This window comes from Perognathus longimembris, unplaced genomic scaffold (assembly GCF_023159225.1).
Source record: "Perognathus longimembris pacificus isolate PPM17 unplaced genomic scaffold, ASM2315922v1 HiC_scaffold_5372, whole genome shotgun sequence".
NCBI classification, from domain to species: domain Eukaryota; kingdom Metazoa; phylum Chordata; class Mammalia; order Rodentia; family Heteromyidae; genus Perognathus; species Perognathus longimembris.
Window position 1 is genome coordinate 86,195 of NW_025960792.1, and position 27,412 is coordinate 113,606.

The following is a 27,412-nucleotide window of genomic DNA, read 5'->3' on the forward strand; positions in this document are numbered from 1 at the left end:
AACTCTCTGGAATGGAATCAGCATCTTTTGACAACAGGAAAATTATCATCTGGGGCAGAAGGAAGGAACATTGTGACCTAAATCGAGACATTCAAAAGAGTACTCGCTTTATGAGTAATCTTTTGAGTATTGACGATTGATTTTCCCTGTTCTTTGTATGTAATGGTACTCAGTTAAGGGGGAGGGAGATATTAGCCATGAGTTCTTTGCTCAGAAAACCATGTTTTTTTCTCTTTTCCTAAATTTTCTCCTGCTTTTACTTCAATGAAAGAAATTAGTTTCCAGAAACTTTTTCCTCTTGTGTTTCCTGTCTGGTTTTATTTCTCCAAGTATAGTTCCTCCTTTGATCCTTTACATAGGATGATAATTCTATTTAGGTTTCTGATTATGACACCAGAAGGAATCAGAAAAAATAAAATTTTAAGAATAAAAAAGGCACAAACAAGTAACCCTGCATCTGACCCTGACTTCTCACCCCTCAGCCCAGTGACGGCTCCTGGGTTCGCTGTTTGAACGACCTCGATATTCCTTTCCACCCCCACAACACAAGTTGGAGCTCCAGAACAAATATTTGTCCTGGTGTCAAACAAAGTTAGAGCTTTACTTCTTTCTCTCCTTTTAAAAATGAACTGTGCTCCTCGGCTGTTCCTTTGAACTTGGTTCGGTAGGAAGAGGAGTGGAACTCTTCCCCAGTCCATCTGCTCGAGAGAACTTGGCACCGATGCCCAGCAAAATGAAGCGACTCACATACCTTCTCATCTGGGTATTTCTATTGGAAGTCCAAGCCTTTGCAATTCCCACAGATGGCCTTTCTGAAGTAAGTAGTTCCAGACGGTTCCTTGCTGTGGGTTTAAATACGGTCAGTGCAGAGCTGATTGCAATTGGTACTCAGTGGACTTGTGCTGTGGGGAATGGAAACTTAGGAGAATGTTCATCAGAAGACACATGTTTGCTGGCATAATTGCTAGAATGTGTTTGCCTCTTAAGATGTTAACAGGGCTTGCAAGATAATTAAGTCAAGTTGCATAGTCAGGCATCCTCATGTAGCATTTACTGGTGGAGCAGAGTTGCCTATGCCTTGCTTAAACTTGGGGGGAATGAGAGACAGGACCTAACTCAATGGATTGTTAGGAGAATTGAATTATTTGTCAACTAACTAATGCAATGTATGGACTAGTACATTTTCACAACTATTAGTATGGTGGATAAATTAGTAAATCTTAATAATCATCGGTGAGCCAGTCACCAGTGGCTTACTCCTATAATCCTCACTACTCAGGAAGCTAAGATCTGAGGATCATGGTTCAAAGCCAGTTGAGGCAGGAAAGTCCATGAGACTCATCTCTAATTCTCCAGTTATTCACACACACACACACACACACACACACACACACACACACACACGTGCCAGAAGTAGAGCTTTGGCTCAAATGTCAGGCCCCCAACCTTGAGCAAAAAAATTCTAAGGGATAATGTGCCCAGACCCTGAGTTCATGCCTTAGTATTGGCACATTTTAAAAAATCATTGGCATTAGGATTTTGAAGAAATATCCATATCTTTTACTCAGCCTCATATCAAAGCACACCGTTTTTCCTAGCTAAGTGAACAGTGATTTGTGTGATGAGGAAATTTCAAATGCTCCTGTTAAAGGAGAAGGGAACCGGCACCATAGAATAATCACCATGGAGTTCAAGGGCTCTACTTTAGACCCCCAACCATACCAATGTAAGGAAAGTTTGGGTTCAAGTCATACATGAGCTACTTTTATAACAAAAAGAAAGAAAGAAAACATATCATGGGACTATTCTAGCAAAAGTTAACAGCTGTGATACTTCAAGAATGGATTAACTCCAACCATATAAAAAAACAGGATGGCATGTTTTCAGAGGGAAAAACCCACTCTGTTTAGAAGCTGTCATCTACTCCACATTATATAGTTCAATACTCTGAAATCTATCACAGTGACAGGAACTCTCAGATAGAAGGCAAGCCACTCCAATATGTTCGTACTTTCAAAAACCATTTCTAACTAGTCCTCCTTCTCTAGCTACAGTACATTAAAGGAGATGAATCGTTCACATTTATCCAGGCCCAAACTGCTAATGGCCACTTTCCTCTATCCAAATATTTCCCCAGTCACTTCTAACCACTTTGGGCTCTATGTGTTTTCTCATCATCTCCAGAGAGACATAAAATTAAATTTCTGCATCTAACATATTTGAAGATATTAATTTTCACTTATTCACTTCCAAACATAAATGCACTTTAAGAGACGGCTTGTTCAGAGGCAAAGGAAAGAATGTGAAATTGTGTAATGAATAATGAACATGGTCAGCTATCTCTTTTCTTCTAGATATTTTGTTTGGATATAATAAGCATCCTAAATTCCTTTTCAAGTTCGCAGAATATGAAGATCTGAGGGAACTGGCCCCAGGCAAATTTCAATTTGTGCCTGAGAACAGGAGGCATCAGGTATGGTAAATTGCACTTCCCTATGTGATAAGAAATGAAAGAAACCATGATTGAAGTGAAAGAGCTCTGAAGTTATCTCTCACTAGACTTTCCCAAGAACTCATTTTTTTTTTTAGCTGAAATGCAGTTGGTGGTGTTTCAGTCACTTGGAAATATTGCCAAGATGAAAATAAAGCGAGACTTCCACAGAGCTTTCCAGACGCTTCTAGCCATAGTGCCACTTGAAAGATTTACAATTGAATAACACCCCCCCCCATCGATTTGAAGATTATGATGTTATTAGAGGACAGAAGGTCCTACTTGGAGAGTTTTTCTTTGCCCAGTCACCACTGGGTAAAGACACTATGGACTTATCTTGGTCTTCCTGGGATCACTCTGTCTTGGGGAGCGGCTCAGAGAGCCCTTGGAGGGGGAGCATTGGGGACCCACAGGGCTACAGAGGCAGCATGGACAGCCCCCCCTGGGGCTGCACAGCCAGGACGTGACGTTTGATGGTTCTACAGAGCTCACATATCAGGAAAGAGGGAATTCACCACCTCCGACTGACCGCTGACTTGTCATTCAATATTTGACTTTCTAAAGTCCAGGCTTTTATAGATCAGCAGTGTTAAAGCACAACAGGAAGGAGGCTCGACGTCAGGTTCTTCATCCAGGTGCAGGGGAGAAAATGTGGTCGTGCAGGCTCACATTCACAAAGGGAGACAGCTCTAGACCTTAGGACGCCACATAGCACCCCTAAAGTCCCAGCTCACCCCAAGTCAGGCAAGCTAAGATCGCAGTGCATTTTTAAACTTACTTATTGTTATTATCCTTAAATCGTTGTGCAAAGGGGTTTCAAGGCAGCAGGTCAGTTTGTGAGGACAGTGGCATTTACATTCCATCGGTTGGTCACTCTGAAGTTGTTCACCATCCAAAAGCAAGGTGTTGCTGTTTGTCCAGGCCATGAGCAATGACATGGACAATCCCCAAATGGTGCTTTAGAGCAGAGAATCTTCCAGATGTCAGTCGCTATGTTTGGCTGTGAGTTCTTCACGGCAGGAACACACAGATGTCCCTGCAGTCCTGAAACTTGGTCTGAGAGGAACAGACAGATCTTAATCAAGTAATCTCTCGTGTAGAGTAGGGGACCATAAAGCAGAGCAGGGGCTCTGCAGGAGAGAAAATGCCGCTATGGAAACAGAAAAGGAAGCTGACCTAGTCAAGAGGAGGTTTGGGAGAGATTTCCCTGTGATCTGGAGAATGAGAAGGGGTTCACTACATGGGATTGGGAAGGATGAGGCCTGGAGAAGGAGCGTTTCACAGTGAGGGCAACAGTCCATGGCGGAGTGAAACGTCAAGAGCCCTTCAACCAAATACAAAGTGAATCAGACAGAGAGGGAAGGCAATGTATGGTTGCCCCGTATGCCTTTGGTTTTTTAAATATTTGTTTTAGAGCCGGGTGAGGTAGCTCACACCTGTAATCTTAACTATTCTAGGAGGATTATGAACGAGGAGATCAGCCTGGGGAAAATAGCTTGTGAGACCTCAACAGTAAAAGCAGAGTTTAGTGACATGTTCCTGTCATCCAAGCTATGATAGGAAGCATAAATAAGAGGATTATGGTCCAAACTGGCCGGGAAAAAGGGGGAGATTCCACCTCAAAAATGACCAGAGCAAAAAGAGATGGAGCCACTTACATTCAACCTACCACACATGAAGGGAAGCATACAACCTTTGGTTCTCTGGGTGTGGCTTGCTTCGCATAATATAATGTGTTCCAAGTCTTTCCATTTCCTTGCAAATGGTACAATATCATTCTTCTATTAACTGAAGTATAATAGACTCTAGGGAGAGCCCAAATAGTGAAATCCCTTTGTAGAACTACTTAAGAATAATACAATACATAAAGAAATAATTTTTAATATTTAAAAGGGCTGGAGTCTTGGTTCAAGGAGCATATGTAGCACCTGCCTACCAAGCAGGAGGCTGTATGTTCAAACTTTAGTTACCATCAAAGGAAAACAGAATGAAAGTATTGTTTTATATCGTAGAGAGCCATATGCATGCAGCTAAAATCAGTGGATGAAGTCTGGAAATAAAACAAAAATAGTTTTTGAAGATATTCCAAATAGTTTTTGAGACTAGTAACACATTTATTTCTTGGCTCCATTGGATGAACTATAGTTAAGTTAGAAGGAAAAGTTTGGGGCTGAGAGAGGAGTTTTCTGCCCTGGAGATAATAAATACCACGCACATAACATGTAATTCTCTCTCTTCCTTTCACAGAGAAGTCTTTCCGAAGAGTCAGGAGAAAAGATGGTAAGTTTGCTTTAATTTTGTTACAGACTGATGTCTGAATGATTTTCCTGTTAACCATTACCTGAAAATCAATCCTGTTGTCTCCTTGTCTGGGCCATAGAAAGTATTTACCTGGCTTTTGAAATAATCTTTGCCCAACTCCCTTTGGAAGTGTCTCTAAAATTCAGCATTGAATGAGCAAAGTATTTGCAGTCCAGGCTGATGAGCCAAAACCTAAAAATGTCTTCTTTATTTTCTTTAATTTTTCTGACAACATAGATATCCATATATATTTATGTAATCCATATATACTTATTTCAGCATGAGAGTTTTGATTTAAAATGGAGAATATGAAAAGAGACTCCTGAAACATTTCAGGTCCCTGAGATGGTCAAAGCAGAACTTCCGGTGGCCAGAAGACATACACAGGAAGTGGATTATGTTGTACTTCCTGCTCTGGACAGACAGGGCCATTAGAGCTCACACTTAAGGGGGGGGGGGACCACAGAGCTCATGCTTAAGGGGGGAAAGAGCAAGTATATTAGCCTGGTTTTTATCTTAGCTTGAAATGATTTTTGACACAGCTGGGTTTTTAAAATATTTTTAATACATGCATATAATGTACTTCAATCAAATTCCCCACCTCCTATTATGTCTTCTCTTTCTTATTTCCTTCCTTCTCTCACCACCGTTGTTACACTTTTTGTTGGTTTTCATTGTGATAGTTTCTTTTTCTTTTGGGAGCACTGGAGTTTGAACTCAGGGACTTGAATTTGTTAGGCAAGCACTCTACCACTTGAACCAAGCCCACAGCCCTTTCGTGCTTTATTTTTCAGACAGAGTCTCATGATTTTGCCCAGGGCCAGCTTCAGACCTTCTATATGCCTCCCATATAGATGGAATTATAGACATATGGTTCCATACCAAGATTATTTGTTGAGATAGACTCTTGCTAACTTTTACTAGAGCTTGTCTTATACTACAATCCTCCTGTTCTCTACTCCTTGAGTAACTAGAATTAAAGTTGTGACCCATCATGCCTGACCTTATATTTTCATATATACATGCATACATATATATGTGTATTATATATGTATATATTTCCTCAGTCATTTTACTGCCCTATCACCCTCACTGCTGATTTCCTCCCAATAGTCCACCATTTATAATTATATTATTATTATTGCTATTACTACTTTATGCCTAGATCTCATATGACAGAAAATATGTGATATTTGTCTTTTGAACTTAGTTTATCTCACTCAACATGAACTACCATTTCATTGATTTCACTGTGAGCAATATAATTTCGTTCTTTACATTTGAATAATACTCCACTGTGTGTGCGTACCATGTGGCCTTTATCCACTCAACTAAGAATTGACAGTATTATGACTCAGAAAGCAGCTGGGTGCTTGGGGCTCGCACCTGTAGTTCTAGCTACTGAGGATGCTGAGACCTGAGGTTCACAGTTCAAAGCCAGTAGGCCGGAAAGCCGCTGAGACCCTTATCTCCAACTAAGTACTAGAAAAACTGGAAGTGGACCTGTGGCTCAAGTGGTAGAATACTAACCTTGAACAAAAGAGCTCAGGGACAGCACCTAGACCCTGGATTCAAGCTCCAGGACTGGCTAAAAGGAGACTGGGGAGGCTAAAAGACATCACAAATTATCCTGGGAATCAGGGAAGCTTTGTTTACCAAAGCCCTAGAATGGTTCATGACAAGTTCAGTGTACTGTGGTTGACACAATATATGTATATGTGTGTGTATATATGTATGTATATGTGTATATATGTGTGTGCATGTATATATGTGTGTATGTATAGATAGTGATGCCACATTTTCTCTTTGAGTGCAATTGTGTTGTTTTCCCGCTTTCAGGAGGACACCGATCAGGTAACACTTTACAGCCATAAAGTCCAGTCCACCATTACTTCTCGCATGGCCAACACCATCATCCAGAGCAAGGTGGTAAACCATTCTCCACAACCTCAGAATGTCGTGTTTGATGTTCAGATTCCCAAAGGGGCCTTCATCTCCAACTTCTCCATGTGAGTAACCCCACACAGAGCCCCACACAGGGCAGTGCTCCCCTCGGTGACTCAAAAGCCCTCCTTATTAGCATCGACCTGAATCATCCACTGGTTTGAGGGTGATTGGGGGGGGGGTCTGACTCCTTGAGGCATCCTGCCCTGTCTTAGTCAGCTGGTGCTGCTATGATTAATTACCACCACAGATTGGGTAGGTTTCAGCATCACAAAAAGGATTTCTCATAGTTCTGTGGTTGAAAAGTCCAAGGCCAACGTGCTGACAGTGGCAGCTCTGGGAAGGATTCACTTCCGGGTTTGTGATGGCTGTCTTTGTGCAGCCCCCACATGGTGGAAAAAAACCAAGTGAGCTCTTGGGGTTCTCTTTTGTAAGGGCACAAGTCCTAGTCATGAGAACCCCATTCTCGTGACGTAATGTCATCCTAAAAGCCTCGCCTCCTAACACCATCATATCGGGGGGTAGATTTCAATGGATGAATTTGGGTGGGATACTTTCTGTCCTGTGCATTCCCAAGACTATGTCTAATTCTTCATTCTCAAAGAATTATCTGATGTACCAAATATAAGTTGGTAAATTAGTGACTCACCCATACCTCTCCTAGTTATTGAAAAGGCAAGCCTACAGGAAAGTATGCTTAATCTGAGAGTTAAAATTTGACTATGAAAAAGCTTAAACACAAACAATAACACATAAAGGAAAGTTTGTACGGTGAAAACCAATGAATTACTTAATATCTCACCAGCACTGGGGTTTGAACTCATGACCTGCTAAGTATTGTCACTTATTTTTTTATTCAAAGGGAGCATTCTACCAGTAGAGCCACAGCTCCACTTCTTGTTTTTTGCTTGTGAATTCGAGATTGGAGTTTCACAGGTTTTCCTGTCTGGATTGCCTTTGAACTGCAGTCCTCAGATCTCAGCCTGCTGAGAAGCCCTATTACAGGCATGAGCTGCTATCCCCAGCTATTTCTCTCTTCTTATTTCTTATAGAGACAAAGTGATCATTGTTCCAGTTCATTAAATCAACCTTGTTGGGTTGTTGCTTGTTACGCATTCATTTTGAGAGACTCTTATTCTGAGTGGATACTTTACCATTTTCCAGGACTCTGGGTGATACAACATTTACTAGTAGCATTAAGGAGAAAACTGTGGGCCGAGCGCTGTACTCACAAGCAAGAGCAAAAGGCAAAACAGCTGGATTGGTGAGGTAAGGGCTGGGTGAACAGGATTTGTCTTCTTGCCTCCGTGGCTTCTGCTCTTCCTGTCTCGTTCCCTGACTAAACTTAAGCAGGTTCCAGGTACTGATGGCTCATGTCTGCAACCCTAGCTACTCAGGAGACTGAGATCTGAGGATCATGTTGCAAAGTCATCCAGGGCAGGAAAGCCCAGGAGACTCTTGTCTCCAATTAACCACCAAAAAAGCTGGACGTGGAGCTGTGGCTCCAAGTGGTAGAACGCTAGCCTTGATCGCAAAAGCTTAGGGACAGCACCCAGGCCCGGAGTTCAAGCCCCAGGACTGGCTCCAAGAAAGACAAAAAGCAGGCAGGAAATCTGAACAAATATATACATGAGATTCAAGCAACCCTTCTGTCTTTACATCATGTGTTCATTTCATCATCCCACAGACATAGAACAGAGACTCTTCTGGGCATTTGCCACTTTGCCGAAGAATCTGGAATTCCCCTCCCAGCTCACTTCTTAGCTAAACATGGCAGCTTGGACTTCAAACATGGCCCCAGACCACTCGCCTTCCTTCCCACCCTATCGCTCACAGCATTTCCCTGATCCTAAGTGGGCTGATTATGTCCCATCCTGCCTGGATTATTTAGATGTTATTAATTTTTAAGTCTCCATTGTTCATCCTGATCCTGCGCTCACATTCACTGGAGAATCTTTCTGCTGCTTCTCCAAAGCCACAAACCTTCCAGATCAATAACCTCATCGGTTTCAATCTATAGTTATTGGACAAGGCTTTACAGTACTCAATCAGCTTGATGAAATAATAAGACCCCCCCTCCCCCAGAGACTTACAAGACTGTAAAGAATCTCTGAATAAGTCTCAGGACAGAGTAAGGAGGAAGTGTTGGCTTTGGAGGAGGGTAAACTTGGGTTTGATCCCTGGTGCTACACCTGGCTCTCTGTGGAATCCTGAGCAGGGCGCTCCTCCTCTGTGAGCAGGCTGGTAATCACCTAAATAAAATGATGGCAATGACACCCACCCATCCAAACGGGAAGAGATGCTCTAGACTACTTCCTGGCACACGGGAGGGGCCAGGCAAGGGTAGGATATCCCTCTCATCTATAAGAAGCTCTAGAAAGGCTTCGATCAGGGACGGGAAGTGACTGAAACTCCTAGTGGGATTAAATTTTTCTAGAAATTGTACTTTTCTCTGGTGTGCCTACTTTATGAAGCACTGAGCTGGCCTGATCACCCAGGGTGCAGACTAGCTGCCCTCTGTCTAGGTGCCCCATGGGGCTCACATGTGGCCGCGGGGGTGATGGCCTGTGTTGGGGGCTCTCGCACGTAGGAGCAGCGCTCTTGACATGGAGAACTTCAAAACGGAAGTAAACATCCTTCCTGGAGCCAAGGTGCAGTTTGAACTTCATTACCAGGAGGTAAAGTGGAGGAAGCTGGGATCCTACGAGCACAGGCTTCATCTGCAACCTGGACGGCTCGCCAAACACCTGGAGGTGAGCGTGGGTTCCCAGAATGATGCCATGAGGACGCAACAGCTCCATTTCCTTACGGCTCCCGGCCTCAGTTTATACGTTCTGATCCTAACCACTATCCGTAGTGTTTGGAGTTCTTATCCCCCACCCCCTAAAAAAATTATATATATATATACATATACATATATATGTATGTATGTATGTATATAGTAGACTGAAAAGATTTGGTTTGAGGTCAATCATATCGATTTTTTGTGGATGCTAACACCAGCTTGGCTCCTTACTGGCTATAATAATATCAGCTCATATAATTAGATCCAGGGATGCTGTAATAAATGACCACCACAGGGATGCATGCATTATCTCCCAGTCCTAAGTCTAAATTCAAGGCATTAGTCCATAGGAATTGCTCACAGATACAGACAATTTTAAAAAGGATGAACTGATTACAGTGAAATCTGAACTCCTCTTTGAATTAGAATCTTTCTCCCATGTCTTCTTATCTGGCAACTAATGGTAATTCTTGACCAGTGGTTTTGTGGCCTTGTAAGTCTTTCTTCCTTTCTGGTCACTTTGCTTCCTCTGAGCATCATAAATCTCCCTCAGCCTTCCCCTTACAAGATTTGTCATTGGATTTAGGGACCACAGATGATTCCATCTCTTTAGCTTACTTTCATTCCCCCCAAACTCCTTTTCCAAATCAGTTTGCATTCATAGGTTCTGTGGTTTGACAACATATCCTTCAGGAGGCTATTATTCAACCCATAACACATAACTTGATTACAGTCGAGTTACTCCAAGTCTCTACTTTCTCATCGATAAAGAGATGAGTATTTGCGTTCCTTAGTTGTGAGTGAGATGGACTTAGGCACATCGTTGGAAAGCACCCATAGTAAGATGAATTTATGGAAATAGGAGTTAAATGAATGTTAAATTATCTTCCCTCATTACCCAACTATCTCCTAAGGATAGTTCCTTCAGGGCTGGGATATAGCTCAGTGGCAAAGTGCTTGCTTAGCAAGTGCAATGTCCTGGGTTCTATCCCCAGTACTAAAAAAAGAAAAGAAAAAGATAGTTCCTTTGTAAAGGTGAAATTTGAATTCTAATTTGAAAGTCTGCATACCTGATAAATCATATCTGATATGTCATATCATTTTATTCTCAAGGCATAGGTAATTGAGGTCTTTTCTGTGCTTCTTATAGCATATGAAGTACCTTTCTGTGAATTAATAAAGATACTTTTCCTCCAGGCAAGGGTAGCCCCATTCCAGGAGGCCTGACTGGCAAGCAGGTGGCCAAGTTTTCCCACACAGCTGTGTCACTCTGGTTACTTTTCCAGCAGTGATAATGGATGTGTGCCGCTTATTCACCCACATTGTCTTACTCAATACTTATGATCCCTTGTAGCCAGGAGGAGGCAGCCACCAAATCTGATAAACATATGATAGCGAGACCACACACACGCACACATGTACGCGCGGACCTAATAACACCAAGAAAGGATTAAAAGGCCAAAGAAACAATTTAGTTTTTGAAAGAACTACAGAGTACATGTAGAATAATTTAACAACAGCTTTTCTTTCTTTTCTTCTCAAAGAGCATGAATGCTCTTCTAAATAACAACAGAATAGTATGACGAAGAGTCCATTATGCCATTTTTAGGTATTCCAAAATCCCTGCGGCTGAATACTTCATAGGCAGAGAGGTTTGCAAGTGGCTGAAGGTGCCAACACAATGTCCCCATCCCCAGAGGTCAAGGACCCCTGCTTGCATGAAAATGTAGTGGGAAAATACAAAGGGACCCTCCTTGTGCTTTAGAAGGGGGGAGCGGCTCTGGGGTGTTCTTGGTTCATGACAACTTGCTCTCTGGCAAGCTAACTCATTCTGTAAGCCTTGATCAACCCCATGACCTAACTCCCTAGCATAAGGTGCCTCCTTTTCACGTTTCCCTCATGTTTAACGCTGCCATGCCAAGGATCAAGCTCCCAGCACAGGGGAGCTCAGGGCTTGCTCCCAGAGTCACCCCAGAGGGGAAATGAGTCCTGAGGAACGACGTAGTAGAGTGTATGAGTTGCTGGAAGTGGTAGAATCACAACCCAGGGAATTTAAAGAACTTCTGGGATGATACAGAACTTAAAGAATTTCCCAGAATGATCACACTGGGAAGACTCAATGATGATAAAATCATCAACGGAGATACGAGTTGTTTTCCTGCTTCAAGACTTTAAGACCTTTAAAGCCCCAACTAACTATCTTTCTCGCCTCCAGGTAAACGTGTGGATTATTGAACCTCAAGGAATAAGATTCCTTCATGTTCCTGACACTTTTGATGGCCATTTTGATGGTGTTCCAGTCATATCTAAAGGGGCCCAGAAGGTACCATAAGCACTGCATGTTTCCAGCCCTTTAAGTGGCCCTTAGCTGCTGGCTTCTGGTCTCCCCCGCATGCTCTGGAAAATTCTAAGTGACCTGGCATTGGAGCACTCGCTCTATGAAGGAACAGTGGTGCATAAGGAGAGGCTAGAGACTCCCACTCAACATAAAAAATAACTCCCCATCCTTTCATCCCACTTAGACCAATGACTATCCTACTGACCAGCACCTAGAGCCTGCTTTCCCAGAATCCATGGCGACACTTCAGGACTCATAGCAAGTTTACTTCTCTTGGACTTAATGGCCAATTGCAGGCAACTTAGGGAGAAGTCAAACTCTTCTAAGAACCTTTCACCAATTCTTTTCAGAACCAGGAGACTTCTCTTCCAGGCAGAAAGAGGACAAACTCTGAATCTCTTTTTTAAAATGCCCAGTGCCTGGCAAACAACATCACAATCTGGCACTGTTTCTCCTCAAAAGCCTTGGCGCGGGGCTGGGGATATAGCCTAGTGGCAAGAGTGCCTGCCTCGGTATTCCCGAGGCCCTAGGTTCGATTCCCCAGCACCACATATACAGAAAACGGCCAGAAGCGGCGCTGTGGCTCAAGTGGCAGAGTGCTAGCCTTGAGCGGGAAGAAGCCAGGGACAGTGCTCAGGCCCTGAGTCCAAGGCCCAGGACTGGCCAAAAAAAAAAAAAAAAAAAAAGCCTTGGCTCTTCTGCACATGGCAGATCATGCTTACAGTCCTAGCTGCTTAGAAGACAGAGAGTGGGAGAATAGTGGTTCTAGGCCAGCCTGGGGAAAATGTCCACAAGAACCCTTCAACTAAAAAGAAAAAAATCTGAATTTGGTGTTATAAATTCCTGTCATCTAGCTACAGGAGAACTATAACTAGAAGGACTGCAGTCCAGGTCAGAGCTGGCAAAAAAAATGCAAGACCTATATCAAAAGTAACCAAAGATCCAGGCACTAGTGGCTCATACCTGTAATCCTAGTTACTCAGGAGGCTGAGACCTCAGGATCATGGTTCAAAGCCACCCTGGGCAGGAAAATCCCCAAGAGACTTTTATCTCCAATTAACCACTCAAAAAACTGGAAGTGGCGCTGTGGCTCAAGTGGTAGAGCTCTGGCCTTGAGCCCAAAGAGGCTTAGGGACAGCCCCATAACTGATAACAACAGCAGCAAAAATAACTAAAGAAAAAAGAGATGAGGGTGTAACTTCAGTGTTCTAGTACCTGCCTAGCAAACTCAAGGCTCTGAGCTTAACCCTCAGTACTGAAAACTAATGATATGGAAAGGGTGCACAGTGCCCACGAGGAAGCACCCTACCTGTGCAGAAGCAGGTGAGGCTACCGAGCCCCTGGTTGGCAAGGGCTGGAGGCCAAGACCAGTTTCTGACGCCCTGTTCTTTCCAGGCACATGTCTCCTTCAAGCCCACGATAGCACAGCAAAGAAAATGCCCCACTTGCTCTGAGACAGCAGTCGACGGGGAGCTGGTGGTGATGTACGATGTGAACAGAGAAGAGAAGGCTGGAGAGCTTGAGGTGAGTGGGAGGAGACCATGCGGAGGCCAAGGACCCCTGCTTCCTAGCTACGAGCCCAGTGCCATGGTTCCCCAAGAAACTCGCCACAGGTTTCTCTGACATGCCACTAGGCATTACCTTTTATGTCAGAAAAAGCTAGCTAAGGGTTCACTGGTCTTATGCTAATCTCTCTTCTATCTCTGCAACACAGTCTATGAGTTTCTACAGGGATGAAGGATCGAGAACAATATTAGAGGCCACAGCCACACAGACAGCCGATGAGATGGGGACTGTCACGTCCTAGAGTAGGAGAAAGAAATAGGCAAGCCAATCTTTAGAAGACAAATGGAGGTCGAAATCTAGCTGGATATGCTCCCACTAACTTCCAAAAGAATTCACATTCTCTTAAGGGTTCTGACTCACCAGCTAATGTCTTGAGTTCTATGGCCACATCTTGCTGGGCCATTGATAGAGCCCCAAGTGTGCCTTGTTCTCTCATCACTGTCTAGAATCTTCCTCCCCACTTCTATTCTAGACCACCCCACAATGGCAGACTAACTCCAAGCTCATCCTCAGATTCCAATAGACTCCATTTCTCTGGGGACGCCTTCCCGATCTGAGGGACATACTTGTCCATCCGGCTCTCAGAGCCCTCTACTTTGCTAATTGTTACACTGAAGGACCTTTTCTGGTTGGTATCGCCACTGGCTGGGAGTTCCACAAGGACAAGAATTCTGCCTGACTCGTGGTGGGTTTGCAGAGTGCTCAGTGCTCTAGACATTGGCTGGAGAGAGTGGAGGACCAGAGAAACTGGCCAGAAGGCCCAAACCTCCAGCGGAGAACATGGGGGAGAGGGAGAAGGGAGAGCTAGCTGTATGTTCCCCCAACTTCCCCCCCCTGCTCCTGTCTTCATAATCGTCATGCCTGTTTTCCCATCACCCACCTCTCCTCTCAGTTCCCAAGCTGTTTCCCACCTTCGATGCATTCATTGTGCTCTGACTCACACATACGTCCTGTTTTTCAGGTATTTAATGGGTATTTTGTCCACTTCTTTGCTCCTGAGAACCTGGACCCAATTCCCAAAAACATCCTCTTTGTCATTGACGTTAGTGGCTCTATGTGGGGCATCAAGATGAAACAATAAGTGGCCTGGCTTGCAGGGGAAGGTGAGACTCACACCTTCTTTTGATCTCTTCTATCTTGTTCCCCACCCCTACCTTATAGTAACAGGGCCTTGAACTTGCTAGGGAAGCACTCCACTACTTGAGCTGTGCCTCTAGTCCTTTTGCTTTTTTAGTTTGTTTCTCAGACAGTGTCTTGTGCTAAGTTTGCGCAGGCTATCCTTGAATGATGATCTCTGCCTCCAGAGTAGCTGGGATTCCAGGCATGAGCTACCGTACACGGCCTTTTGATTCCTTCTTAACAATGCAATACTATCAGAGAGGAGAGAGACAGAGACAGAGACACACAGAAAATACATTGAGAATCAAGAGAGACACTTTCAGAGAACAACTATTTTGAATGAGTTTTTGAAGTAATATATGGAAAAGAGACTGGTGCTCTCAACAGCATATCTCAAGATACCTTGGCAAAAAGTTAGGGAGATTCCATCTTTTGTTGTTGGTGGTGATGGTTGTGGGTTTGAACTCTGGGCCTGAGCACTGTCCCTGAGCTCTTTTTGCTCAAGGCTAGAGCTCTACCACTTTAAGCCACAGCTCCACTTCTTGTTTTCTGGTGTTTACTTGGAGATAAGAGTCTCATGAACTTTCTTGCCCCAGCTGGCTTTGAACCATGATCCTGAGATCTCAGCCTCCTGAGTAGCTAAGACTACAGGCAATAGACACAAGCACCTAGCTGAGATACCATCTTAATCAGTAAGTCAGCTGTGGTTACATGAGCCTATGATCCTAACCATGTGGAAGGCTGTACAAAAACAGTTCGAGGAATGAGGACGGCCCAGTCAAGAGCTCAGCTCCCCCTGAAGAAAAACTAAAGCAAAAACAGGAGGGAATTGTGGACAAGGCTGAAGTAGTAGAGCACTTTGCCTAGCAAGACTATGGCCCTATGTTCAAATTCCAGAACAACCAAAACATGATAGCTTGGACCAAGATTGCAGGTGTGATTATGGTATGGTTAGAATTTGGTAATCGATTTTGAAAGGAAACAACATTTTCTGCAGGGTTGGCTATGACTTAGGAGAAGGACAGAGAGTAGAAAGATGCACCTAGGATGTTAGTTTGAAAAGTTGGAAGGTTAGAGTTTGCCATCCATTATTAGAAGAGCCAGGGACAGAATCAGGTACTGTGGGGGAATCTGTGGATTTATTTGAATGTGCAGTGTTGCGTTTGAGATGCTGCCAAATGTCAAAGTGGACCAGGTAAAGAGAATGGTGGCTATACCACCATTCAAAAGGGAGCTATGGGGTTAAACCATGAGGAGTTGCCAGCTTATAGAGTGTTCTCATATAGTCTCTCATGTTGAGACTGAATGAGAACACAAAGGATTTGATGCTGGGGACATATGAGCTTGAACCATGGAGCATTGCAATAGCAAGATTGGGGAGAGAAGGGAATGTTGTGCCACATCGCGAAACCACCACCAAGAAGACCACCAAGACTCAGACATTCCGAAATGCAAAAGCAAGGCAAGGCTTTATTTAAGCGAGCTGCAACTTGGGCCTCGTCCTACCCACCGACACAGCGGAGGTTAGGAGGGAGCCACGAGCTGCGATTACACAGGGCTTATAAAGGCAAAGAACAAGGTTACAACAATCAGGTATTCAAGCAAGCAAGATTAGGACGCAGGTACAAATCTGATTGGCTCGGGGTTTGATTCTAAAATGGGGTTCACGTGGTAAAATGGGGTTCACGTGGTAAAGTGGGGCCTGACTTCAAAGTCTGGCACTTCATTTCCCCCTTTTTCTTTTTGGTACCTTGGGAGCCAATCATGGCTCCATTCTGTCCATTTCAATGGCTTGCATGTCTAGGGGATGATATAGAGGTAAGGCATGGGCCAGTAGGGCCCAAAGTAGTATGCGAAATTAACTCTGGTCCCTCAGTTTTAAAGGGGGGCTGATGGGTGAAGATCATCCATCTTCTGTAACTTCTTCAGGCTGACTCAGGGGCGTTGACCTTACCTAGTCAGGAACCTATAACCTTACCAAGGGACTGCAGGATTACTGCAAACTGAAAATTAACTTTCAGCTATACAGACTTACCATTAGCTGTATAGTGTTTAGTATCCAAATGTAAGCAACAAAATAATACATAAACTTCTCAGCTGTGCTCTAAGGGTCAGGTAGCTATACCCGTATTCCTGAGCAAGCCCAAAACTACCTAAAATAAGGGGGTCACCTCCCTTTGGAGTGAGCGGCCAAAATAACATCAACACTAACCAGGGTAGTAAGGAAAGAAGGCAAAAAGAAAATTATAACAATATTCAGTCTAACTTTCTTTTCTTGAGGCGAAGACGAAGCGGCTGAGTCGGGTGCTTGGAGACCTCCCATCCACCACGGTAGTCGTCATCCAGGGCAAAAGGGCAAAAGGGTAGATGATGCCATCTACCTTAAGGGCAGTGGGAGTAGTCAGTAGCACCACTTAGGGTCCCTTCCACCGTGGTTCTAAGGATTTGGGGTTATGCCTCCGGATGAACACCCAATCCCCTGGTCTAAATAAATGAGAGGTAGGGACAGAAGCAGAATCATATAATGCCTTAAGTTGGGGTCATATATTCTTGTGCACGAGCTGCAAATAATCGAGTTTACACAAAAATTCAGCATCATCCAAATCAGCAAGCAATTCAGTCTGAAGGCTAGGGATAATGGGCGGGGGTACCTGTACATTATTTCAAAAGGAGTAAAGCCAAGCTGATAGGGAGAATTTCTTACTCTAAGCAGAGCAAAAGGAAGGAGTGACACCCAGTCTGCACCAATCTCTAAGGCCAGTTTAGTTAAGGTCTCTTTTAGAGTCCAATTCATTTTCTCTACCTGTCCTGAACTCTGGGGTCTATAAGCACAATGTAATTTCCAATCCATCCCCAGTGCTGCAACTATTCCCTGACTTACTTTTGAGACGAAAGCCTGTCCGTTGTCTGACCCAATGGTGGATGGGAAGCCATACCTGGGTAGGATTTCTTCCAGGATCTTCTTAGCCACTACATTCGCAGTCTCATGCTTTGTTGGATAGGCTTCAACCCATCCTGAAAAGGTGTTTACAAAAACTAGCAAATATTTGTAATTTCTGTGAAATCTACTTCCCAATACACGCCTGGCCTATTCTCACAGAGGCGAGCTCCTTTAGTAATCTGTTGATTGGGGGCATTGGCAAGCTGACAGGCCTTGCAATTTTTAACAATATCTTCAATAAGTTGATCTCCTTGTCTAATTTTCACTTTGGAGTGTCAGAGCAAGTCCTGCATTTTTCGGGTTCCCATGTGAGAAGTTCAGTGGATTCTCTTAAGGATCCCCTTACCCAGCCCTTGTGGCAGGATAAGTTTCCCTTCACAAGTTTTCCACCAGTCATTGTTTCCTTCTCTGTCCAGGGGTTTGTGGGCCATTAGAATTTTCTTTATCCACTCCAAGTCTTCTTGGGAATACTGGGGCACAGGAGGCAAAGCTCGTGGCCCTGTGTCTACTAAAGTCTGTTTCCAGGAACTCTGACTTGTCTGGCTGATTTAGGCACAGGGATTTTTAGCACAGTCTCTATGTGCATCTGACAGCCAATGCTTGCCCTCTCTTAATATGAAGCCCAGATGGGTGACTTCAGGTTTACAAATTTGTGTCTTTTAACATTCTAGTTTGTAAAAGCATTTTCCTGACTGGCTGGGGAACTGATCTCTGATGACCTAAAAAAATTACCTTTGCAGGCCTTTAACAGATCTCAATAAGGACACAATCTCAGGTCTACAAGCTTTCTTTCCTAAACAGATGTATCAGCTTAAAATTCTCACTTCCAGTCAGAGCTTTGAGTAAATGCGGTGTGTGTGTGTGTGTGTGTGTGTGTGTGTGTGTGTGATTTTAATCTATCCTCTCATTTGACAAACTTCCCCTTACTAACCACTATCACAGATGACTGGCAAGTTCCTGCCCAGTAGACAGTCATGGGCATTGGAAAGGCATGCTTATGAACTATTCTTCTAGGACTTCCCGGCTTTGATTAACTTTTGAAAGGCCAAACAGGAGTGACTCTAGGATCTGACACCATCTCTGCCATCCAAGCAGCGGCTTACTGCCTCTGGATGCTCCATCACTTTTGTCCCAGAAGGAGTGACTTTCCACTGGACTTGGACTCAGGGCCTGAGCGTTGTCCCCCAGCTCTCCAGCTCAAGACTAGTACCCTACCACTTTGAGCTCCACACAACACCGTTCCCAGCACTCTTCTGGCTGCTTAGAGACAAGTCTCTCACAGGGACCTTTCTCTGCCCAGGCTGGCTTCGAACCACAGATTTCAGATCAGTGAGTCTTACAAAAGGCCACTTTACTCCAATTAGAAGCAACAAGGTGGTCCACACAGAAGTAGTTTTTAAGCATGCTCTCTTACCTGGAACTTATTAAGGGCCAATATTAGATCTTGACAAACTTGTAGGAATCACCTGTGCTTCTCTCTCTGGGCCTGCTGGAAACTGTTACAAAAAAAACTACAAGAAGCTAGAATGGCAATTAAACATTTTGGTAGCCATAATTCTTCTTTTCTCACTTTGCAATAATTATTTAGGACAATTTTACTTCCAAATTTCTTATCTAGAAATGTATTCTTGATTTCCAAAGCCTTTTTAACACTAACACAACACTTTAGCTTTTATCTGCATCAGAAAAACTGAAGCTCACAGGCATTCTGAAACCAGGTGCCTCCCTTTGCCTACGGGCTGCTTGTTTCAAAAGAGCCTCTTTTTTTTTTTTTTCAGTCCCAGTTACTGCATGGCATGAAGACCTTTGAATTTTTCCTTAATGCAAGAATTACAATTAGAAATACTTATCCATTCAGCTTTCCAATATATTAGTGAGAAACACTAGCCCATTTTGCCATTTCTTCCTACATACATAGAGTTAATGAGAGTTTACTTCTATCCCCATTAGTTTAATATATATATATATCCTTTTAAATCCAAATTTCTGACACTTAGCTCTGATTTTTTTAAAGAACCCTGAGAAATCCTTTTTTTTTTTTTTTTTTGGCCAGTCCTGGGCCTTGGACTCAGGGCCTGAGCACTGTCCCTGGCTTCTTCCCGCTCAAGGCTAGCACTCCGCCACTTGAGCCACAGCGCCGCTTCTGGCCCTTTTCTGTATATGTGGTGCTGGGGAATCGAACCTAGGGCCTCGTGTATCCGAGGCAGGCACTCTTGCCACTAGGCTATATCCCCAGCCCCTGAGAAATCCTTTTTTAACTCTAGTTCCTCTTTAAAACAATGCAATAATACCTTTAAAGCATTTGGTAATGCCCAAACTTGATGACCATTTGAATTTAAACTTAAACTTAGTTTTGCATCATACTGCAGTCTTGAACATGTTCACACTCACACATGCACACACACATATATTTTCAAAGATCTTAAAGCGCGCTGAATAAGCATCGGCCATACATTTTAAGACAAAAACCTTTAACAAATGATTTTAGCATTCTCCAGCCTCATTTTCCAGGGCTTCATAGTTTTAGTAAAACATTTTTAGTCTTAGTAAAACATTTTAGCGCACCACACAATTTTCTACTTAAGAAGGCTGGGTGGGGGTCCCCCTAGAGTTCTTTTTTGCAGACACTCTCACTGATTGACTGATTGTGGGCTGTCACCTGTACATCTTTCCAGTGAGCTAAAGTCAAGTCCAGGGGAGTGGAAGGAACGTTCCCCATCATCCGTTTGTCAGTCAGGCACAGCGCAAGAAAGAAACACACAAAAATAATCACAGGCACAAAGACCAGACAACACTTACAGACAGACTTAGGGAGCCCCAGCTTACAGGTTCGACTGTGTCTCTCCTGCCCCTGTGAGGGGGCAGACCACACAGTCTCACTGTGTCTCTCGTGCCCCTGTGAGGGGGCAGACCACACAGTCTTGAGGCTCTCTCTCTCCCGTTCCTGTGTAGGAGCGGACCAGACAACCCCGTATATAGAGTGGACCGGACGGGCGCCCGTTAGCAGGGCCCCAGTCCAGTCCTTCAGGTTCAGGGTGGTAGTGGGAAGCCTGAGCCCCCTGTGGAGGGCTTGAGGTGTTCCCCAAGTCCTCCAGGACTGCCCATACGAGCGTGTCCACTCCAGCTCGTCCTTCAATACCTACAGGTTCAGATTCAGGTGGCTGGCCAAAACAGAAAACAAAACTACAAGTCACACAGACACAGACACACAGAATGAACAGCGCTATTTTCTTACCTTCGGAGTCTGGGGTCTCGGGGGTCTCTGGGGCCATCCCGGATGAAACCCCAAATGTTATGCCAAGTCGCGAAACCACCACCATGAAGACCACCAAGACTCAGACATTCCGAAATGCAAAAGCAAGGCAAGGCTTTATTTAAGCGAGCTGCAACTCGGGCCTCGTCCTACACACCAACACAGCGGAGGTTAGGAGGGAGCCTCGAGCTGTGATTACACAGGGCTTATAAAGGCAAAGAACAAGGTTACAACAATCAGGTGTTCAAGCAAGCAAGATTAGGACACAGGTACAAATCTGATTGGCTCAGGGTTCGATTCTAAAATAGGGTTCACGTGGTAAAATGGGGTTCATGTGGTAAAATGGGGCCTGACTTCGAAATCTGGCACTTCAGGAAGAGCAACAATAGAGAGTAATAAGAACCTAATGAAAGACACATGAAGATGATAGTGAACCATGGCCAAATGCTAAGGACAGGATGAATCTGATGATAAGGAAGTCCATTGGACTTGGCAACTTCAAGGTCATTGATGAACTTGACAAGGGGAGTTGCAGTGAAACAATGAGAATGAATAGAAGAGAAGATTTAGATACTGCAATTAGGCAATTCTTTCAAGGATTGATTGAAAGGGAAGCTGACAAATGCAGAAAGGAGGTACAAGAGAAGTTCTTAGAAAGGTGAGAAATCATGGGGCTGGGAATATGGCCTGGTGGTAAAGTGCTTGCCTCATATACATGAAGCCCTGGGTTTGATTCATCAGCAATACATATATAGAAAAAAGCCGGAAGTGGCGCTGTGGCTCAAGTGGTAGAGTGCTAGCTTGAGCAAAAAGAAGCCAGGGACAGTGCTCAGGCCCTGAGTCCATGCCCCAGGCCTGGCAACAAAAACAAAACAAATAAACAGAAAGGTGAGAAATCACAGTTTATTTTATGCTTATGGAAATGAACCAATGGAAGAGGGAGATTTAAGTGGCAAAGGTCAGTTGCAGGAACCATGGCTTCATTCCATGCCAGGGAGTGGAGTCTAGTTAGCAGTAGATGACTTTGTAGTCAGCAGAAACCCCGCCAGATGCTTTATACTATCAAGCAGCAGGGAGAAGTAAATATGATTGGTTGGCTATTCTGGGAGGAGGAGTATGTGGAAATTTACTTCTGGTTCCTTGAGTTTTTTAGTGGAGTAGGAGCTGTGGTGATTAGCTAAAATAGAGAAAGGCACTAAGACAAGAAAGAGTAGTTTAAGGCAACCTGTATTCCTGGGTCTCAGAAAATGAGGAAGGAGATTCATGGGGCCAGGTTAGGCTATATCGTGAGTTCCAGGACAACTTGAGCTCCTCATAGAGAGACCCCATTTCTAAACAAATATAGACAGACAGAGAGAGGGAGAAAATTTAAGAGGATGAGTATATGGATTTGAGAAACATGTTTGATTTTCCTGGTACTCGGCGTTGGTGACCCTTAACTTGAACGAGGATTCGTACATAACAAGATCAGACAGTAAAAATGTAAGTTTCCAAAAGTCCATATATATGCTCATCATAGATAAAGGATATGTGTGTGTTGACTGAGGTGAATGGAAGAGGTGTTCTTGAAGTTCGTATGAGTCAATACTTGGGAGATGATGAGGGTAAATAATGATTCTCCTCAATTGTGTGTAGACTTCGAGTGTATGGGATGAGACTCCTGTTTATTCTCCTTTGCAATAGACTGTGGAAGCAATGAAAACAATACTGGATGACCTAAGAGCTGAAGACCAATTCTCTGTGGTTGATTTCAACCTCAATGTTCAAACATGGAGAAATGACTTAGTTTCAGCTACTAAAACACAAATTGCAGATGCCAAGCGATATATTGAAAGAATCCAGCCCATGGGAAGTAAGCAAGTTTGACCTAAAGCCCAGTGGCAAATTTTCACGAGGTTCAAATCTGGGTTCACTTAAAATCATTATTGGAGATGAACACTATGATCTATACCTATAATTCTAGCCACAGGGGAGCCTAGATCAAACTGCTGTGCTGGGCCCTGGCAAAAATGTGAGAGCCTGTCCAAAAAAGAAGTAAAGCAAGAAAGGGGTTGGAGGCATGGTAGAGTGTTTGCCTAGCAAGTATGAGGCCAAGTTCAAATCCTGGTACTACCAAAAAGTCATTATCCTCCACTACTATGGGTTTCACCAGCCTGCATTGATCTGCCCTAATATATTGATTGTGTAGTACTGAACACTGTTTATGGACAAAGTCCAGTCCACCATTCCAAACTTTTCTACAAAAGGACTGAGTATAATAATAAGAATGATTTTCTTTCTTATAATAATAATAATTTTCTTACTTGCATCATCTAAAATGTAACTGTACCTTTAAATTTGGTGTTTTGCAAAACATTAGACTGGTGCTTTAAAAGGCTTTGTTTTCTCTACTGAGACGCTTAAAATAATTTACTGCACATAGAGCTCTTGACCTGGCAGAACAAAATTTATGTCACTTGGAAAGTAATCCAATGATTTCAACATTGAATAAGTTGTGCATTCATAATTACCTGACAGACATATTTGAATCTAATATGTAATTGTGCATGTGAAAGAAAAGCCTATGAAATAATATACTGTATTACTTTTCCAGGCACAAATATTAATGAAGCACTCCTGAGGGCAATCTTCATTTTGAACGAAGCCAATAATATGGGACTGTTGGATCCAAACTCAGTTTCTTTGATCATTTTAGTTTCTGATGGAGACCCAACAGTGGGCAAGTATCACTTCAACTTTCTCTTGACAAAGATGTTCACTATTGCTTCTGAAAAAACATAATTTGCTTTTGTGAAGACTCTAATGCCATTTGCTGGAGTTTGTAAAAATATTTTTTTTCCCATTTCCTTTTGCAGTCCTGGCCTGGAACTCAGCACCTGGGCATGGTCCTGAGCTTCTTCTGCTCAAGGCTAGCGCTCTACCACTTGAACCACAGCTCCTCTTCTGTTTTTTTTTTTTTCTGTTTCTGTGGCACTGAAGAATCAAACCAAGAGCTTCATGCATGCCAGGCAAGCACGCTACCACTGAGCCCCATTCTCAATCCAGTAAAAATATTCTAAGCCTTTCTTCCTAAAGGAAGTCTCCTGAATCACTCCTCACCCCCAGATGCGAGTCCTCAAATACTGTCAGGGATGCTTTCTAGTGTTTCAATCACCCCTCTTCATTACAGGGAAAGTTGAATTTGAATTATTTTGTAGAGATGTGAGAATTGCTAATGCACACTAGTGAAAGGCATTGACTCCCTTAACTATAGGTATACGGGAAAATGGTGTTCAGAAGTTAAGAGTGACAAATATTTGTTCCAAGTCTCTTAAAGGCACCTCCAGAGGCCAGAATATCACATTCTCTTGTTTTCCTTATTTCTCCTCATTGCAATGGAGACATGTGGGACCCTTTAAGGAAATCATTGTTCCTATCCACAAGCCAGGTTCTAATTCGCATCCTACTTAGGTTCAAAATCTTCCACCTTTGGTTTTTCTGCTTTTATTTTTGTGTAGTATATCTGTGTCTTTATACTAACAAATACAAGTTCTGGTGGAACAGATTGTGTTATACTGAGTGTCGTGCTATAGACAAGGATTGTGACTAACCTGTGCCTGTCACAACTGAACAGAACAACCTGGGAGACTTCAATTACTAACATCGCAACCAGAGTTTGAGAAAGACCAAAATAACCACTTAACTAATAGCGAGATGAATCGGTTGTGTGTATTTGCTGTAGACTCAATGTTTTCACCCTCCGATTAGCTAACTTTTAAAATTCTATTTTTGAATAAAGTCATATGAAAGGAAATACAATAAAAAAAATTATAGCTGCGTATCAGTGGCTCACACTTGTAAGCTTAGCTAATCAGAAGGCTGAGATCTGAAGATTGAGGTTCAAAGCCAGCCCAGGCAGGAAAGTTCATGAGACTCTTATCTCCGATTAATCACAGACAAAGCCGGAAATGGCACTTGGATTCAAGTGGTAGAGTGCTGGCCTTGGGCAAAAAGGAGCTCACAGACAGCTCCCGGCCTGAAGTTCAAGCCTAGGATTGGAGAAAAAGAAAAAAATTATGGTTGTTTCTCACTCTTATCCCTTAATCATCTGCTTTCTGTCTTAGAATGAGTCCTTGGTTATGTCTCCAGAGATAGGTCATGCATTTGTGTCTCACGCTACATACACATTTGCACATACATGTTTATGTGTGCAGGATGCATGTGTATGTTTATGTACACACGTGCATGTGTACATATAAATGCATTCTAGAAGACTCATATTTACTCTGAGTTCTCCTCTTTGAAAGTTGCCTTTGCGTGCTGGATGCAGCGATGCAGGAAGGATTTTTAGTTCAACGCCTCCACTAGGAGACCTTTCCTCAAGAAAACCAAGCCAGGCACTGTGGGTTCACGTATGTCATCATAGCTACTCAGGAGGCTGAGATCTGAGCCTTGCAGTTTGAAGCCAAGCTGAGCAGGAAAGTCTGTGAGACTTCTATCTCCAGTTAACCACAACAACATAAGAAATGGTGCTGTGGCTCAAAGTGGTAGAGTGCTAGCTTTGAGTAAAGAAGTTCAGAGATGGCACCCAGGCCCTGAGTTCAACCAGCAGAAGAAAGAGGAGGAGGAGAGAAGGAGGAGAGAAGGAGGAGGTAGAGGAGGAGGAATCTTTGCAATCATTCAGTATGAATACTGTTGTTCTTCTTACTAACTGCATGGTATTGCCCTGTTTAAATGTACCACCACAATGTCACCTTTCTTTCTGATGGTTGAAAAATTAAATTGTTTTAATATGGTGCTAGTTCCAAATAACATTGCAATGTTTGCCATTTCCCATACTTCACTTTGTCATGTATGAGTGTGTACAAATTCTTAGAACTTGACTTACTGGACTGAAAGGCAAATGCACTTTTAATTTTGATCATTTTTTTCACTATTACGCTCTGGATTTCCTAAAAACTTAATAATGGTAGTTATTTCATTTCTTTCTGTCACCCCTAACTTTAGGTGAACTAAAACTGTCCAAAATTCAAATAAATGTAAAGCAGAACATACAAGACAACATCTCCTTGTTCACTTTGGGGACAGTATTTGATGTGGACTATGATTTTTTTGAAGCGACTGTCCAATGAAAATCGTGGAATTGCTCAAAGGATTTATGGAAACCAGGGTACATCCTCCCAGCTCAAGGTAATATGTTTTCCCCTTTACTAGAAATCACAGAGCTACCCAAATCCTAAAGGAGACAGCCAACTTCAATTCAGCCACATTCAAGGGAGTGTTCAATTCCTTTCTCACACATTTCCCGGCCAAGCCTGCTTTAAGCACTGTCCTTAATATTAACTCATCCAAGCGCCACAACAGTACTATTTCCTCACATTTTTTTAAGAAGAGAAATGTGAATCACTGAGGAAATCTGCCCCCACTATGGGCCTGGACACAGGTCAGAATCCAAACCAGACTAATTATGTACTAAATCATCTATTTATTGAGTGCCTGTACTCTATACCATGGGTGTGTGTGTGTGTGTGTGTGTGTGTGTGTGTGTGTGTGTGTTGCTTTTTTTGTTGTTGTTGTCTCAGTACTGGAGCTTGAAGTCAGGCTCCTGAGCTACTTTGCTCAAGGCTTCTACTCTACCACTTGAGCCACAGCTCCGCTTTCAGCTTCTTGGTGGGTGATGGGAGATGAGAGTCTCATGGACTTTTCTGCCTGGGCTGGCTTCCAACCTTGATCCTTAGATCTCAGCTTCCTGATGAGCCAGGATCACAGGTGTGAGTCTCCAGTTCCTGGCTTGTCTTGTTTCCTACAAGCTAGCTGCATCCTTATAAGTTCTGTCAAACAGAATTGCATTCCTCACTGTGCCAGAGAGGAAAGAAAGGCCCTGCAGAGATTAGAGGGCTGGCCCACCCACACAGCTGGAAGGGGCAGGCGGGAGCGAGCCTGCCTCTGGACCCTAAGTCTGCCCTTTTTCCCCACACCACAAAGCCTGTCGCGATTCCTCCCTCCCTCCCCCCCCCCCCCCCCACTGATTATTTCTTGTGACAACCCCTGGAGAGAACTGCCGCCTCTCCAAGCCACTGATCAAGACTTTCTTGGGCCCTCCCAGCCGTCCTCAGGCAAATCTGATCTGCAAGGCGAGGAGCAGCAGCAGAAGGGGAGATGAGTTCTACCTGCCCAGGCGGTCCGCGGCCCTGTGACAGCCCCTGGCCCGAGGTCGTGGAGTGCCAGCCCTCTGCGGGGCCGCCCGGGACCCTGGGCCCGTGAGAGCACAAACCCTAGCAAATGAAGCCGGGAGTGGGGTCTGGCCACCTCCACTCTGCTGACTTACTGCACTGGATCGACTTTGGCAAGCGCCAAGTGGAAGGTCCTGGCCTCTCGCTTGTCGGGCAGAAATGCTTTTTCGGGGGATTCTGGAGAAGGATGGGCAGATGTCGCCCGGGCGCGATCCCGCGGGGCCCCGCAGGTCTCCTGCGGTGGCTGCGCGCGCTCCGGAGAGAAGGACCGAGAGGCGGGCGAGGCCCGCGGCCCCGCGTGCGCCCCGGGGGGCCGGAATAGCGGCCGCACCCCGGCCCCTGGGTCCCCGCAGCTCACCCACTTACTCGCTCCGACGGGTCACCCCAGCTCTGCGCCGCCTCCTGCGATCCCGCGAAGAGGGGCAGCGCCAGGCACAGTCCCAGGAGCCCGAGCATGGCGGG

General features: G+C 44.0%; 1 protein-coding gene and 1 pseudogene across 1 annotated transcript in view; both read left to right on the forward strand.

Annotated features, from left to right (window-relative positions):
• The window catches only part of LOC125345183, a 177,183-nt gene that overhangs the window by 35,702 nt on the left and 114,069 nt on the right, over nucleotides 1–27,412 (forward strand). The gene's annotated exons all lie outside the window — the stretch shown is intronic.
• On the forward strand, nucleotides 734–26,880 carry LOC125345182 (annotated as a pseudogene).